The sequence below is a fragment of the Eretmochelys imbricata genome, chromosome 3, assembly GCF_965152235.1.
Source record: "Eretmochelys imbricata isolate rEreImb1 chromosome 3, rEreImb1.hap1, whole genome shotgun sequence".
In the NCBI taxonomy this organism is placed as follows: domain Eukaryota; kingdom Metazoa; phylum Chordata; order Testudines; family Cheloniidae; genus Eretmochelys; species Eretmochelys imbricata.
The window spans coordinates 183200715-183214559 of record NC_135574.1 but is presented as its reverse complement, the minus strand read 5'-3'; the positions used below and the strand labels follow the sequence as shown (position 1 = coordinate 183214559).

The following is a 13845-nucleotide window of genomic DNA, read 5'->3' as shown; positions in this document are numbered from 1 at the left end:
GCATTGCTTGCTATGGGAAAGGAGGGCTCTGCAGTTTGAAACCATTCCAACATGTTATGAAGGTGGAAGAAGCCAACCTTGCATACCCTTTGGCTCACCATGGTTGCCTGGAAACTGAATTCTGTTGTCCAGCCATGTGTGATGTGTCACCATACCAGCAGGTGCTCAATATAAAAGGCAAAATGCGACCTTGTATCTAAAAAGCACATGTGCTGTCTTTTGTGAATTGCTTGATTCACTGTGAAAGAGTCTCCCTTTTGTTCTCAGAATTGTATCTTCTTAAATTCTACTCTCCCTTTTTATCTCCCCACAGGTGCAAATGTTTCTACGCTCCCCCTATCATCTCTGTCCCAGAGGTTACTGCAGATTAGAATGCAAAAAAACTCACTCGTGATGACATGTTTTCCAAGCTCATGCAGTCCTCCCATACTGATAGGGCACAGCTGAATGCATGGAGGCATACAGTGTCAGAGGCCAAGAAAGCGTTAAGTGAGCGCGATGAGAAGAGGCAGAAGGTGATGCTGAGGCTAATGGGGGAGCAAACAGACATGCTCAGGCATCTGGTGGAACTGCAGAAAAGGCAACAAGAGCACCACTGCATCCACTGTATAACCACCTGCCCTCCTCTCCAAGTTCCATATCCTCCTCTCCCAGATGCCCAAGAATGCGGGGTGGGGGAGGGGAGGCTCTGGGCACGCAGCCACTCCACTCCAGAGGATGGCCCAAGCAAGAGAAGGCTCTCATTCAAACAGTTTTGATTTGCAGTGTGGCAACAAATCAAAAATGTGGCCTTGTCCTTCCCTCCTCCCCTATCCGACCTTGGCTACCTTGTCAGTTATCTCACTTTTTTTTCAATTAATAAAGAAAGAATACATGGTTTCAAAACAATAATGACTTTATTTCCTTTGCCAGCTGTGATTGAAGGGGGGATGGTGGTTGGCTTACAGGGAATTAAAATCAACAAAGGGGGTGGGTTTACATCAAGGAGAAACACACACAGCTGTCACACGGTAGCCTGGCCAGTCATGAAACTGGTTTTCAAAACCTCTCTGATGTGCAGTGGGCCTAGTTGTGCTCTTCTAATCGCCCTGGTGTCTGGCTGCTCAAACTTGGCCGCCAGGCGATTTGCCTGAACCTCCCACTCCGCCATAAACGTCTCCCACTTACTCTCACAGATATTATGGAGCACACAGCAAGCAGCAATAACAATGGGAATATTGGTTGCACCGAGATCTAACCTAGTCAGCAAACAGCGCCAGCGAGCTTTTAAATGTCCATAGGCACATTCTGCACTTGCTCAGCCTATAGTTGAACTGCTCCTTACTACTGCCCAGGCTGCCTGTGTACAGCTTCATGAGCCATGGGAGCAAGGGATAGGCTGTGTCCCCAAGGATAACTATTGGCATTTCAACATCCCCCAAGGTAATTTTCTGGTCTGGGAATTAATTCCCTCTTGCAGCTTCTCGAACAGTCCGGAGTTCCTAAAGATGCGAGCATCATGCACCTTTCCTGGCCATCCCACGTTGTTGTCGGTGAAACATCCCTTGTGATCCACCAGTGCTTGCAGCAACATTGAGAATTACCCCTTGCGATTTATGTACTGGTTGACAAGGTGGTCTGGTGCCAAGATAGGGATATGTGTTCCGTCTATTGCCCCATTACAGTTAGGGAACCCTATTGCAGCAAAGCCATCCACTATGACCTGCACATTTCCCAACATCACTACCCTTGTTAGCAGAACATAAGTGATTGCATTGGCTACTTGGATCACAGCAGCCCCCACAGTATATTTGCCCACTCCAAACCTTTAGATAGTTTATTACAGAATTGGCTACAGGTGTTGTATCTGGTTTAAGATCTAGGTTACTGGTGACCTGGGTAAGTCACTCCTGGGGGAATTCTGCACCACTGTGCACACACAGAATTCACATCCACTGCAGATTTTTTTTTATCTGCAGAACATACATTCTGCCCACAAAGTGCTGCAGTTCTGCCTTTCACCCACCAGCTGGCTGACTGGCAGTAACAGCTATCAGCTGGCTGTGTTCATTACAGCAGCCTGGCAGTGGAGCCAGATTAGAAGGCACAGTGGGGCACACAGGGCTGCTGGGGGGTTACAGACTGGAGTCAGAAGGGCTAGTGTGGGGACAGATGGGTGTGGACTCAGGAGCTAGTGGGGTGACAGCATTGAGCCAGGGGCTGAATTGGAATGGGTGCTCTGGGCCACATGGGGATGACGGCAGGAGGGGCCTCCAGGGCCACATGTGGATAGGGGGTTAGGGAGGCTCCAGGACCACATAGGGATGGGGGAGGGGGTTCCATGGCTATATGGGGATGGGGGGGTGCATACATACATGGAAACAGGGACAGATGTGCCTAACTGAATGGGAGAGGCTCAGGATCAGCCATGGTCTGCATGGGGGAGGCTCCTCAACTCCCTAACAATCCCTCCCAAAATAAACTGTTCCATATTTCTCCCACCCACACTCAACAACCCTCCAGGTTCATTCCTGGGCTCTGTCCTTTTCTCTCAGCTCCTACATTACTCCTGACTCTCCCAAGCCTTTACACTGCTTCTGAGGGGTGCAGAAATATGTTTCTGTATTGTAGTTTAAATGAATTACTCAGGTACTATATTAATATACTATATTAATATATATTAATAAGAAATCTGTTTGTCAAAAATAATTCCTGAATCTTTTTTTGTCCGTATTGTTAGACATACTTGATGATAGGTATTTTGAAATAAATTATCAAAAATATGGAAACTGGATTGTTTATATAGTGTTATTTTGACAAATAAAATATGAAGAATTTTAAAATATTGTGTACAGAATTTTTATTTTTTTGGCACAGAATTTCCCCAAGGGTAGGTAAGTGACTGATCGGTCTCTCGGGACCGGAAGCAACCTGAATATTGTGTGATTTTTTTGGGTGCAAGTGACCATTTATCACTAAATCCAGTTTGTCTGGGTGGCAAGATAGACTGGAAGGTGTAAAGGAACTGTCTGTGACTCCATGACTGTTACAGTGATACAGGAGTTCACATGATAGTGATCCAGGACAGGGGTTCTCAACCTTTTCCTTTCTGAGGCCCCCTCAACATGCTATAAAAACTCCACAGCCCACCTGTGCCACAACAAATGTTTTTATGCATATGAAATCCAGGCCAGTGTTAAGGGGTAGCAACCAGGACAATTGCCTGGGTCTCCACGCCATAGGGGGCCCCATGAAGTTGCTTCGGCTTCAGCCCTGGGTGGTGGGGCTCAGGGCCCCGGGGCTTCTGCTACTGTAAGTTGGCACAGTTCCATTTATTTCATAGAGGTATGCTGATTTACATCAGCCTAAGATCTGACTTGTAGTGTAGTGTTTTTTTTAAAAAAGAAAAGAAAAATGGAAATTGTATAATTATAAGTCTAAACAAAATCAGTAAAGGGTTTGTTTCAGGGATTTGCAGACAATAGTAGACTTGCAACTTCTCATATTATTAATGGAACTGAAAATTACCTCCTGTGTGTTTGCACTGCTAGATAATGGAGAAGGAAAATAAGTTGCTAGTCAACTTCTCATGTGTGGAGGCATTTAGATTTGAAATTCACAAATAGCTATGTGAAGACAAATTAAAATATGAAAACAAGCAATTTTAGTATTGGACATCGACTTATAGTGATCATCCATCTAATGCAAGCAGAAGTGCTATTGGGGCACTAGTGTTTTTCCGTGGTGCCAAAAATATGGTTAACAATAATTACCCTTATTTTTTTCATTAAGTTAATGCTTCTGATGGCCTCTGTTTTTGTTAGAACATACGAACAGCCATACTGGGTCAGTCCAAAGGTCCATCTAGCCCAGTATCCTGTCTTCTGATAGTGGCCAATGTCAGGTGCCCTGGAGGGAATGAACAGAACAGGTTATTATAAAGTGATCTGTCCCCTTTTGCCCATTAGAATCATAGAAGATTAGGGTTGGAAGAGACCTCAGGAGGTCATCTAGTCCAACCCCCTGCTCAAAGCAGGACCAACCCCAACTAAATCATCCCAGCCAGGGCTGTGTCAAGATGGGCCTTAAAAACCTCTAAGGATGGAGATTCCACCACCTCCCTAGGTAACTCATTCCAGTGCTTCACCACCCTCCTAGTGAAATAGTTTTTCCTAATATCCAACCTAGACACCACCACTGTCCCCCTGTCCTCCATTGCTTCTTGTTCTGTCATCTGCCACCACTGAGAACAGCTGAGCTCCATCCTCTTTGGAACCCCCCTTCAGGTAGTTGAAGGCTACTATCAAATCCACCCACTTTTCTTTTCTGCAGACTAAATAAACCCAGTTCCCTCAGCCTCTCCACGTAAATCTTGTGCCCCAGGCCCCTAATCATTTTCATTGCCCTCCGCTGGACTCTCTCCAATTTGTCCACATTCTTTCTATAGTGGGGACCCCAAAACTGGATGCAATACTCCAGATGTGGCCTCACCAGTACCGAAAAGAGGGGAATAATCACTTCATCTGCTATCAACACTCCTACTAAAGCAGCTCAATCTGTCATTAGCCTTCTTGGCAACAACGGCTCAATGTTGACTCATATCCAACATCTTGTAATGCCCAGGTCCTTTTCTGCTGAACTGTTGCTTAGTCAGTCGGTCCCCAGCCTGTAGCAGTGTGTGGGATTCGTCCATCCTAAGTGCAGGACTATGCACTTGTCTTTGTTGAACCTCATCAGACTCCTTTTGGCCCAATCCTCCAATTTGTCTAGGTCACTCTGGACCCTATCCCTGCCCTCCAGCGTATCTACCTCTCCCCCCAGCTTAGTGTAAACCGCAAACTTGCTGAGGGTGCAATCCATCCCATCATCCAGATCATTAATGAAGATATTGAATAAAACTGGCCCCAGGACCGACCACTGGGGCAGTCCACTTGATACCGGCTGCCAACTTGACATTGAGCCATTGATCACTACCTGCTGAGCCCGACGATCTAGCCAGCTTTCTATCCACCTTATAGTCCATTAATCCAATCCATGCTCTTTTAACTTGCTGGCAAGAATACTGTGGGAGACTGTACCAAAAGCTTTGCTAAAGTAAAGATATACTACGTCCACCACTTTCCTCATATCCACAGAGCCAGTTATCATCATGGAAGGCAATCAGGTTGGTCAGGCATGACTTGCACTTTGTGAATCCATGTTGACTGTTCCTGATCACTTTCCTCTCCTCCAAGTGCTTCAAAATGGATTTCTTGAGGACCTGTTCCATGATTTTTCCAGGGACTAAGGTGAGGCTGACCAGTCTGTAGTTCTCTGGATTCTCTTTTTTCCTTTTTTTTTAAAGATGGGCACTATATTTGCCTTTTTCCAATAGTCCGGGACCTCCCCTGATCACCATGAGTTTTCAAAGCTAATGGCCAATAGCTCTGCAATCACATCAGCCAACTTCCTCAGCACCTTCAGATGCATTAGATCCGCACCCATGGACTTGTGCATGTCCAGCTTTTCTAAATAGTCCTTAACCGGTTCTTTCACCACTGAGGGCTGCTCACCTCCTTCCCTACTGTGCTGCCCAGTGTAGCAGTCTGGGAGCTGACCTTGTCTGTGAAGACTGAGGCAAAAAAAGCACTGAATACTTCAGCTTTTTCCACATCATCTGTCACTAGGTTGCCTCCCCTATTCAGTAAGGGTCCCTTCTTCTTGTTGCTAACATACCTGTAGAAACCCTTCTTGCTACCCTTCACATCCCCTGCTAGCTGTGACTCCAGTTGTGCTTTGGCCTTGCTGATTACACCCCGGCATTCTTGAGCAATATTTTTATACTCGTTCCTAGTCATCTGTCCAAATTTCCACTTCTTGTAAGCTTTCTTTTTGTGTCTAAGCTCACTGAAGATTTCTCTGTGAAGCCAAGCTGGTTGCCTGCCATATTTTCTATTCTTTCTGCACATCAGGATCATTTGTTCCTGTGCTCTCAATAACAGAACAGGTTCTCTTTAGATTTCAGAGTAACAGCCGTGTTAGTCTGTATTCGCAAAAAGAAAAGGAGTACTTGTGGCACCTTAGAGACTAACCAATTTATTTGAGCATGAGCTTTCGTGAGCTAGAGCTCACTTCATTGGATGCATACTGTGGAAACTGCAGCAGACATTATATACACACAGAGATCATGAAACCATACCTCCTCCCACCCCACTGTCCTGCTGGTAATAGCTTATCTAAAGTGATCATCAAGGTGGGCCATTTCCAGCACAAATCCAGGTTTTCTCACCCTCCACCCTCCCCCACACAAACTCACTCTCCTGCTGGTAATAGCCCATCCAAAGTGACAACTCTCTTCACAATGTGTATGATAATCAAGGTGGGCCATTTCCAGCACAAATCCAGGTTCTCTCACCCCCTCACCCCCCTCCAAAAACCACACACACAAACTCACTCTCCTGCTGGTAATAGCTCATCCAAAGTGACCACTCTCCCTACAATGTGCATGATAATCAAGGTGGGCCATTTCCAGCACAAATTCAGGTTTTCTCACCCCCCCACCCCCATACACACACAAACTCACTCTCCTGCTGGTAATAGCTCATCCAAAGTGACCACTCTCCCTACAATGTGCATGGTAATCAAGGTGGGCCATTTCCAGCACAAATCCAGGCTTTCTCACCCCCCCCCCTTTTCCCGGGGACACACACACACACACAAACTCACTCTCCTGCTGGCAATAGCTCATCCAAACTGACCACTCTCCAAGTTTAAATCCAAGTTTAACCAGAACGTCGGGGGGGGGGGGGGGAGGTAGGAAAAAACAAGGGGAAATAGGCTACCTTGCATAATGACTTAGCCACTCCCAGTCTCTATTTAAGCCTAAATTAATAGTATCCAATTTGCAAATGAATTCCAACTCAGCAGCCAAGCTCTGCGATACAACCGCATTTGCTCCAACCCCTCAGACAGAGACAAACACCTACAAGATCTCTGTCAAGCTTTCTTACAACTACAATACCCACCTGCGGAAGTGAAGAAACAGATTGATAGAGCCAGAAGAGTTCCAGAAGTCACCTACTACAGGACAGGCCTAACAAAGAAAATAACAGAACGCCACTAGCCGTCACCTTCAGCCCCCAACTAAAACCCCTCCAACGCATTATTAAGGATCTACAACCTATCCTGAAGGATGACCCAACACTCTCACAAATCTTGGGAGACAGGCCAGTCCTTGCCTACAGACAGCCCCGCAACCTGAAGCAAATACTCACCAACAACCACATACTACACAACAGAACCACTAACCCAGGAACTTATCCTTGCAACAAAGCCCGTTGCCAACTGTGCCCACATATCTATTCAGGGGACACCATCACAGGGCCTAATAACATCAGCCACACTATCAGAGGCTCGTTCACCTGCACATCCACCAATGTGATATATGCCCTCATGTGCCAGCAATGCCCCTCTGCCATTTACATTGGTCAAACTGGACAGTCTCTACGTAAAAGAATAAATGGACACAAATCAGATGTCAAGAATTATAACATTCATAAACCAGTCGGAGAACACTTCAATCTCTCTGGTCACGCAATCACAGACATGAAAGTCACTATCTTAAAACAAAAAAACTTCAAATCCAGACTCCAGCGAGAAACTGCTGAATTGGAATTCATTTGCAAATTGGATACTATTAATTTAGGCTTAAATAGAGACTGGGAGTGGCTAAGTCATTATGCAAGGTAGCCTATTTCCCCTTGTTTTTTCCTACCCCACCCCCAAGACGTTCTGGTTAAACTTGGATTTAAACTTGGAGAGTGGTCAGTTTGGATGAGCTATTGCCAGCAGGAGAGTGAGTTTGTGTCTGTGTGTGTGTGTCCCCGGGAAAAGGGGGGCGGGGTGAGAAAGCCTGGATTTGTGCTGGAAATGGCCCACCTTGATTACCATGCACATTGTAGGGAGAGTGGTCACTTTGGATGAGCTATTACCAGCAGGAGAGTGAGTTTGTGTGTGTGGTTTTTGGAGGGGGGTGAGGGGGTGAGAGAACCTGGATTTGTGCTGGAAATGGCCCACCTTGATTATCATACACATTGTGAAGAGAGTTGTCACTTTGGATGGGCTATTACCAGCAGGAGAGTGAGTTTGTGGGGGGGGGGGGGGGCGGAGGGTGAGAAAACCTGGTTTTCTGCTGGAAATGGCCCAACTTGATGATCACTTTAGATAAGCTATTACCAGCAGGACAGTGGGGTGGGAGGAGGTGTTGTTTCATGATCTCTGTGTGTATATAATGTCTGCTGCAGTTTCCACGGTATGCATCTGATGAAGTGAGCTGTAGCTCACGAAAGCTCATGCTCAAATAAATTGGTTAGTCTCTAAGGTGCCACAAGTACTCCTGTTCTCTTTAGAGGCTTCTTTAAAATACAGCCAGCTCCCCTGTTCTCCTTTTCCCTCATATTCACCTCTCAGGGGATCCTGCCCATCAGGATCATTTATGAATACGTTGAATAAGACTGATCCCAGTACAGGCCCCCGGGGACACAACAATTTACCTCTCTCCTTTCTGAGGGAGTCAAAGTCTGATTTTCTGAAGTCCAGGGTCATATTCTGCTGCTCTCCTTTCTTCCTTTTGTCAGGATCCTGAACTCAACTATCTCATGGTCACTGCTGCCCAGGTTGCCACCCACTTCTACTTCCCCTACCAATTCTTCCCTGTTTGTGACCAGCAGGTCAAGAGAAGCATGGCCCCTAGTTGGTTCCTGCAGCACTTGTACCAGGAAGTTGTCCCCAACACTCTCCAAAAACATTCCCAGCCTCCAGCAAACAGAGGCTAGGGACATCAACCCTGCCCATCTTGGCTAATAGCCATTGATGGACCTATCCTTCGTGAATTTATCTAGTTCTTTTTTGAACCCTGTTATAATCTTGGCCTTCACAACATCCTCTGGCAAGGAATTCCACAGGTTAACTTTGCATTGTTTGAAAAAAAAATCCTTTTATTTGTTTTAAAACTGCTGCCTATTAATTTCATTTGGTGACCCCTAGGTCTTGTGTTATGGGGAGGAGTAAATAACACTTCCTTATTTACTCTCTCCACACTAGTCATGATTCTATAGACCTCTTTCATATCCCCCCTTAGTCATCTCTTTTTCCAAGCTGAAAAGTCCTAGTCTTATTAATCTCTCCTCATATGGAAGCCGTTTCATACCCCTAATAATTTTTGTTGCCCTTTTCTGCACCTTTTCCAATTCAAATATATCTTTTTTGAGATGGGGTGACCACATCTGGATGCACTATTCAAGCTGTGGGCGTACCATGGATTTATATAGAGGCAATGTAATATTTTCTGTCTTATTATCTATGCCTTTCATAATGATTCCAAACATTCTGTTTGCTTTTTTGACTGCTGCTGTACATTGAGTAGATGTTTTCAGAGAACTATCCACAATGACTCCAAGATCTCTTTCTTGAGTGCTAACAGCTAATTTAGACCCCATCATTTTATAGGTATAGTAGGGATTATGTTTTCCAATGTGCATTACTTTGCATTTATCAATATTGAATTTCATCTGCCATTTTGTTGCCCAGTCACCCCATTTTGTGAGATCCTTTTGTAGCTCTTTGCAGTTTGCTTGGGACTTAACTATCTTGAGTAGTTTTGTATCATCTGCAAATTTTGCAACCTGACTGTTTACCCCTTTTTCCAGATCATTTATGAATATGTTGAATAAGACTGATCCTAGTACAGGCCCCTGGGGGACACAACAGTTTACCTCTCTCCTTTCTAAAACCTGACCATTTATTCCTACCCTTTGTTTCCTATCTTTTAGCCAGTTCCTGTTCCATGAGAGGACTGTCCCCCTTATTCCATGACAGCTTACTTTGCTTAACAGCCTTTTGTGAGGGACCTAGTAAAACGCTTTCTGAAAATCTAAGTACACTATATTCACTGGATCCCCCTTGTCCACATGCTTGTTGACCCCCTCAAAGAATTCTAGTAGATTGGTGAGGCATGATTTCCCTTTAGAAAAACCATGTTGACTCTTCCCCAACAAATTATGCTCATCTATGTGTCTGAGGATCTTGTTCTTACCAGAATTTACCAAAATTCTTTTGTTACCAGTTTTCCTGATACTGAAGTCAGGCTTACCGGCCTGTAATTTCCAGGATCACCTTGGAACCCTTTTTAAAAATTGACGTCACATTAGCTATCCTCCAGTCATTTGGTACAGAAACTGATTTAAATGTCAGGCTACAAACCACAGTTAATAGATCTGTAATTTCACATTTGAGTTTCTTCAGAACTCTTGGGTGAATACCATCTGGTCCTGGTGACTATTACTGTTTAGTTTATCAATTTGTTCCGAAACCTCCTCTAATGACACCTCAATCTGGGACAGTTCCTCAGATTTGATACCTAAAAAGAATGGCTCAGGTTTGAGAATCTCCCTCGCATCCTCAGCCATGAAGACCTATGCAAAGAATTCATTTAGTTTCTCCACAATGGCCTTCTAGTCCTTGAATGCTCTTTTAGCATCTTGATCATCCAGTGGCCCCACTGGTTGTTTAGCAGGCTTCTTGCTTCTGATGTACTTAAAACATTTTTTGCTATTACTTTCTGAGTCTTTGGCTAGCTGTTCTTCAAATTCTTTTTTGGCCTTCCTAATTAAATTTTTACACTTCATTTGCCAGAGTTTATGCTCCTTTCTATTTTCCTCACTAGGATTTAACTTCCCCTTTGTAAAGGATGCCTTTTTGCCTCTCACTGCTTCTTTTACTTTGTTGTTTACCCATGTTGGCACTGGCACTTTTTTAGTTCTCTTGTTCCTGTGCAAACAAACACATGTTCTGAACAGGCCATTTTCAGACACGACCTGTCCATTGAAGTTGATTTCTTCAGCATTTATAATGGATTTGACACTACCCCAATCCTGTGTTTATCCCACTTGTTAAAAAGACAGATGTTGTTAATGAATATCTGATATTTTTCTGCCACTAGCTAAAAAAAAGATGTGATCCAGCTCCCATAGAAATCAGTGGGAGTTTCACCATTTCCTTCACTAGGAACAGGAGCAGACCCAGCTGACCTCTATTCATTCTTTTGATGGGATGTCAAACTTTTTTTTTTAATAGGGCGGACCATATCTTAAATAGCAAGACTCTCCTGGACCACATAATACCACCTTCATGATCACGTGGATTTCCTGCTCATTCACTTACATCCCTGTGGCAACTACAGCAGTTTCTGACATGGAATAGTAACATTATGGAAGTATTTAATGCCATTTTTAGACTTCTAAATATGAGGAAAGCCATTATCAAATGACCAACTGGTTCTCTGAGGACCACAAGTGGTTCATGAACAACAGTTTAAAAGCTCTGTTTTATGATACTTAGAACAGTTCTATCTAAAAATATATATATTTTAATTTAGAGATGTTTGCATGAAACCTTGATGGACTGCAGAGTGTTCGAAAGCTGTGCTAAGAACACTGTAGATCCATGTCATTTTCTTTCATCTTGTAGGGTAGGAAAATTTTCTGATATGTAGAATTTAGGAAAAAGTTAATCTCTGGCTCCATTTAAAATCAAGTCTGGCTGTGATGCTTTCTCTGGGAGCCCAGGACTGTGAGTCATCTTGTTCTCCCCTGCCTCCCTCAAGAGGAAAATTTGCTTGTGCTTAACTATGTGTGTCAGTTCCCTGACAATACCAACCTATTACCTACCCAGACAGTTTCCTCAGGTTTCTGCCGGCCCCACCTTGCCTTGTAGGTTAACAGCCCTGCAGTGTCCAGCCCCTTTGAAATATTTCAAGCTTGATCCCCCAACCCCAAAAAAGGGATAGCAAATTACTGTAGATATAGGGTTACCATATTTTAAGTTACCAAATAGAGGACACTGCGAGGGGAAGGAAAAAGGGGGGGGGGGAGGTACAGCAGCCACCAGACTCTGGCCACCAGCAGCAGTTCAGAAGTAAGGGTGGCAATACTATACCATGCCACCCTTTGGACCAAAAACAAGGTCATGTACATATGGTATCCCCATGTTAAGGGTTAACTGTTAAAGCACTGCAATGAAATGCAAAGGATCTAAAGGTTATCACAATATTTTTTATCTCCTACAATAGCCTTGTGACCCCCTTTTGGATCAGGATCCCCAGTCTGAGAAAGGCTGCACTAGACATTCACAGAAGATACCTAGTAAGCTGTTCCCGAAAGAACAGTGCACACACGAGCTTGTTTGGCTCAACTGAGAATCAGCTCCAATATAACATCACAGCCCTGAGATATAGAGTGAAAACAATCGTAAGTTTATTATTATCAAAAGCTACAATTTAAGAGACAGATAATAAATATAATGATGGAAAAGGAAATGGTTATATATATAAAAAAATTTGAACATGTTTCCTAGAGTCTAAACAGAACTTTAACAGGCTAAAAGCCTTGTCTGAAGTAAAAAGAAAAGGAGTACTTTTGGCACCTTAGAGACTAACAAATTTATTTATTTATTTTTACTCCTTTTCTTTTTGGGCATACAGACTAACACAGCTGCTACTCTGAAACTTGTCTGAAGTAGTTTATCACACCTAAAACAATCTCCCAGCACCTCCAACGAACATGGCTGGAATCCCCCTTTCCTGAATGCAAAAGGTACTGTCCTTTTCGCCATCTCAGTGGAGGATCAGCATTCATCAAGTCACACTCCCCGGCCCCATCAGTACCCAGCCGCGGCTGGGGAAGCTAATAATTCAACCACTTGATCAAATTCAGCTATGGATCCTGGCCACGTGCCACCTGAGGCACGTTGCGTATACGCTAAGTAGAAGAGAAGAATAAAAAAGTGTCCTTTTGCCTTCTTCCTATAACCCCAAAGTCCATTGTTTTGTCCCACGGTCAGAGTGACCCCCTCCTCTCGATTTATTCCCTGGTGTGCTGGCTCCATGTTGCCTTCACATCCTCAGGACAGGCTTCCGCTGTGTTTGCTTAGAATGCTTATTTTCCATGTGAATCAAGGCAGACAGGTGAATATACAGCCTTTGTGTGGTCAAAAAAACCTGCTTGTCAACCCTGCTTTGATTCAGAGCATACAGCATACTGTCCAGTATACAGACACATCTTAAATATCACCCAGACACATGCGGCGCCTTCCCACGCAGGTGCCGCAGCCCCGCCGCCGAACACTGGGACGTGGTGGCCCCAGATGTCCCCCCCCCCACCTTCCAGATGTTTTTCTGTGTTATGGTTCATGCAGGTTCTGGGGCGGCTGAGAAGGCTGAGTAGCAGATCGCCTCCTCAGCCACCCCTGAACCTGCATGGAACATAGACAAGCTCACAGTCCAGTCAGCTAGGCTCTCCCAGCCACGCAGGAAAGCCGCGGTGGGGCGGCGACGACCATGTGTGCAGTTTTTTTTGGGGGGGGGGGAAGGATTGCCCCCCTCCAGACAGACGCTAGGCGAGGCAGGGCACACGAGGGTGCGCGCCATTCTCGTCCCTCATTTCTGCAAACGCTTTGAGCTGCCCCGCTTGGAGGCTGCCTCTCGGGCTCCACTGACTCTGCAGCTGAACGCAGCCTCCTAGGTCCTAGTACCAGTGGGGCTCCCGTTCTGTGTGCTGGGAGCCTTCCTATTTCCTGTAGAACAGCGAGTGCCCACGGTGGGGCTGGGTAAGAGGGTGGGGAAATAAGGGAAGGGGGGACGGGGGTGGGGGGAAGAGGCAGTGGGGGAAGGGAGGGAGGTGGAATAGGGCAAGGGCTGGGGGATGTGGGAGTGAGGGGAGGGGGATGGTGAAGAAAAGGGGTAGGGGAATTGCGGGGAGAAGCGGGAGCCCAGCTTGCAGTGTCCGCTCGGCAGCAGCTGGGACTTCTCTGTTAAGCAGGCCCATCGAACCC

General features: G+C 45.2%; 1 long non-coding RNA gene across 3 annotated transcripts in view; it reads right to left on the bottom strand.

Annotated features, from left to right (window-relative positions):
• Positions 1-883: 883 nt before the first annotated feature.
• LOC144263174 (uncharacterized) overlaps positions 884-13845 on the bottom strand; it is a 45164-nt gene continuing 32202 nt past the window's right edge. For all 3 annotated transcript variants that reach the window (XR_013345754.1, XR_013345752.1, XR_013345756.1), the window contains one exon: positions 884-3888. This is a non-coding gene — a long non-coding RNA (uncharacterized LOC144263174). The remainder of the gene's footprint in view (positions 3889-13845) is intronic.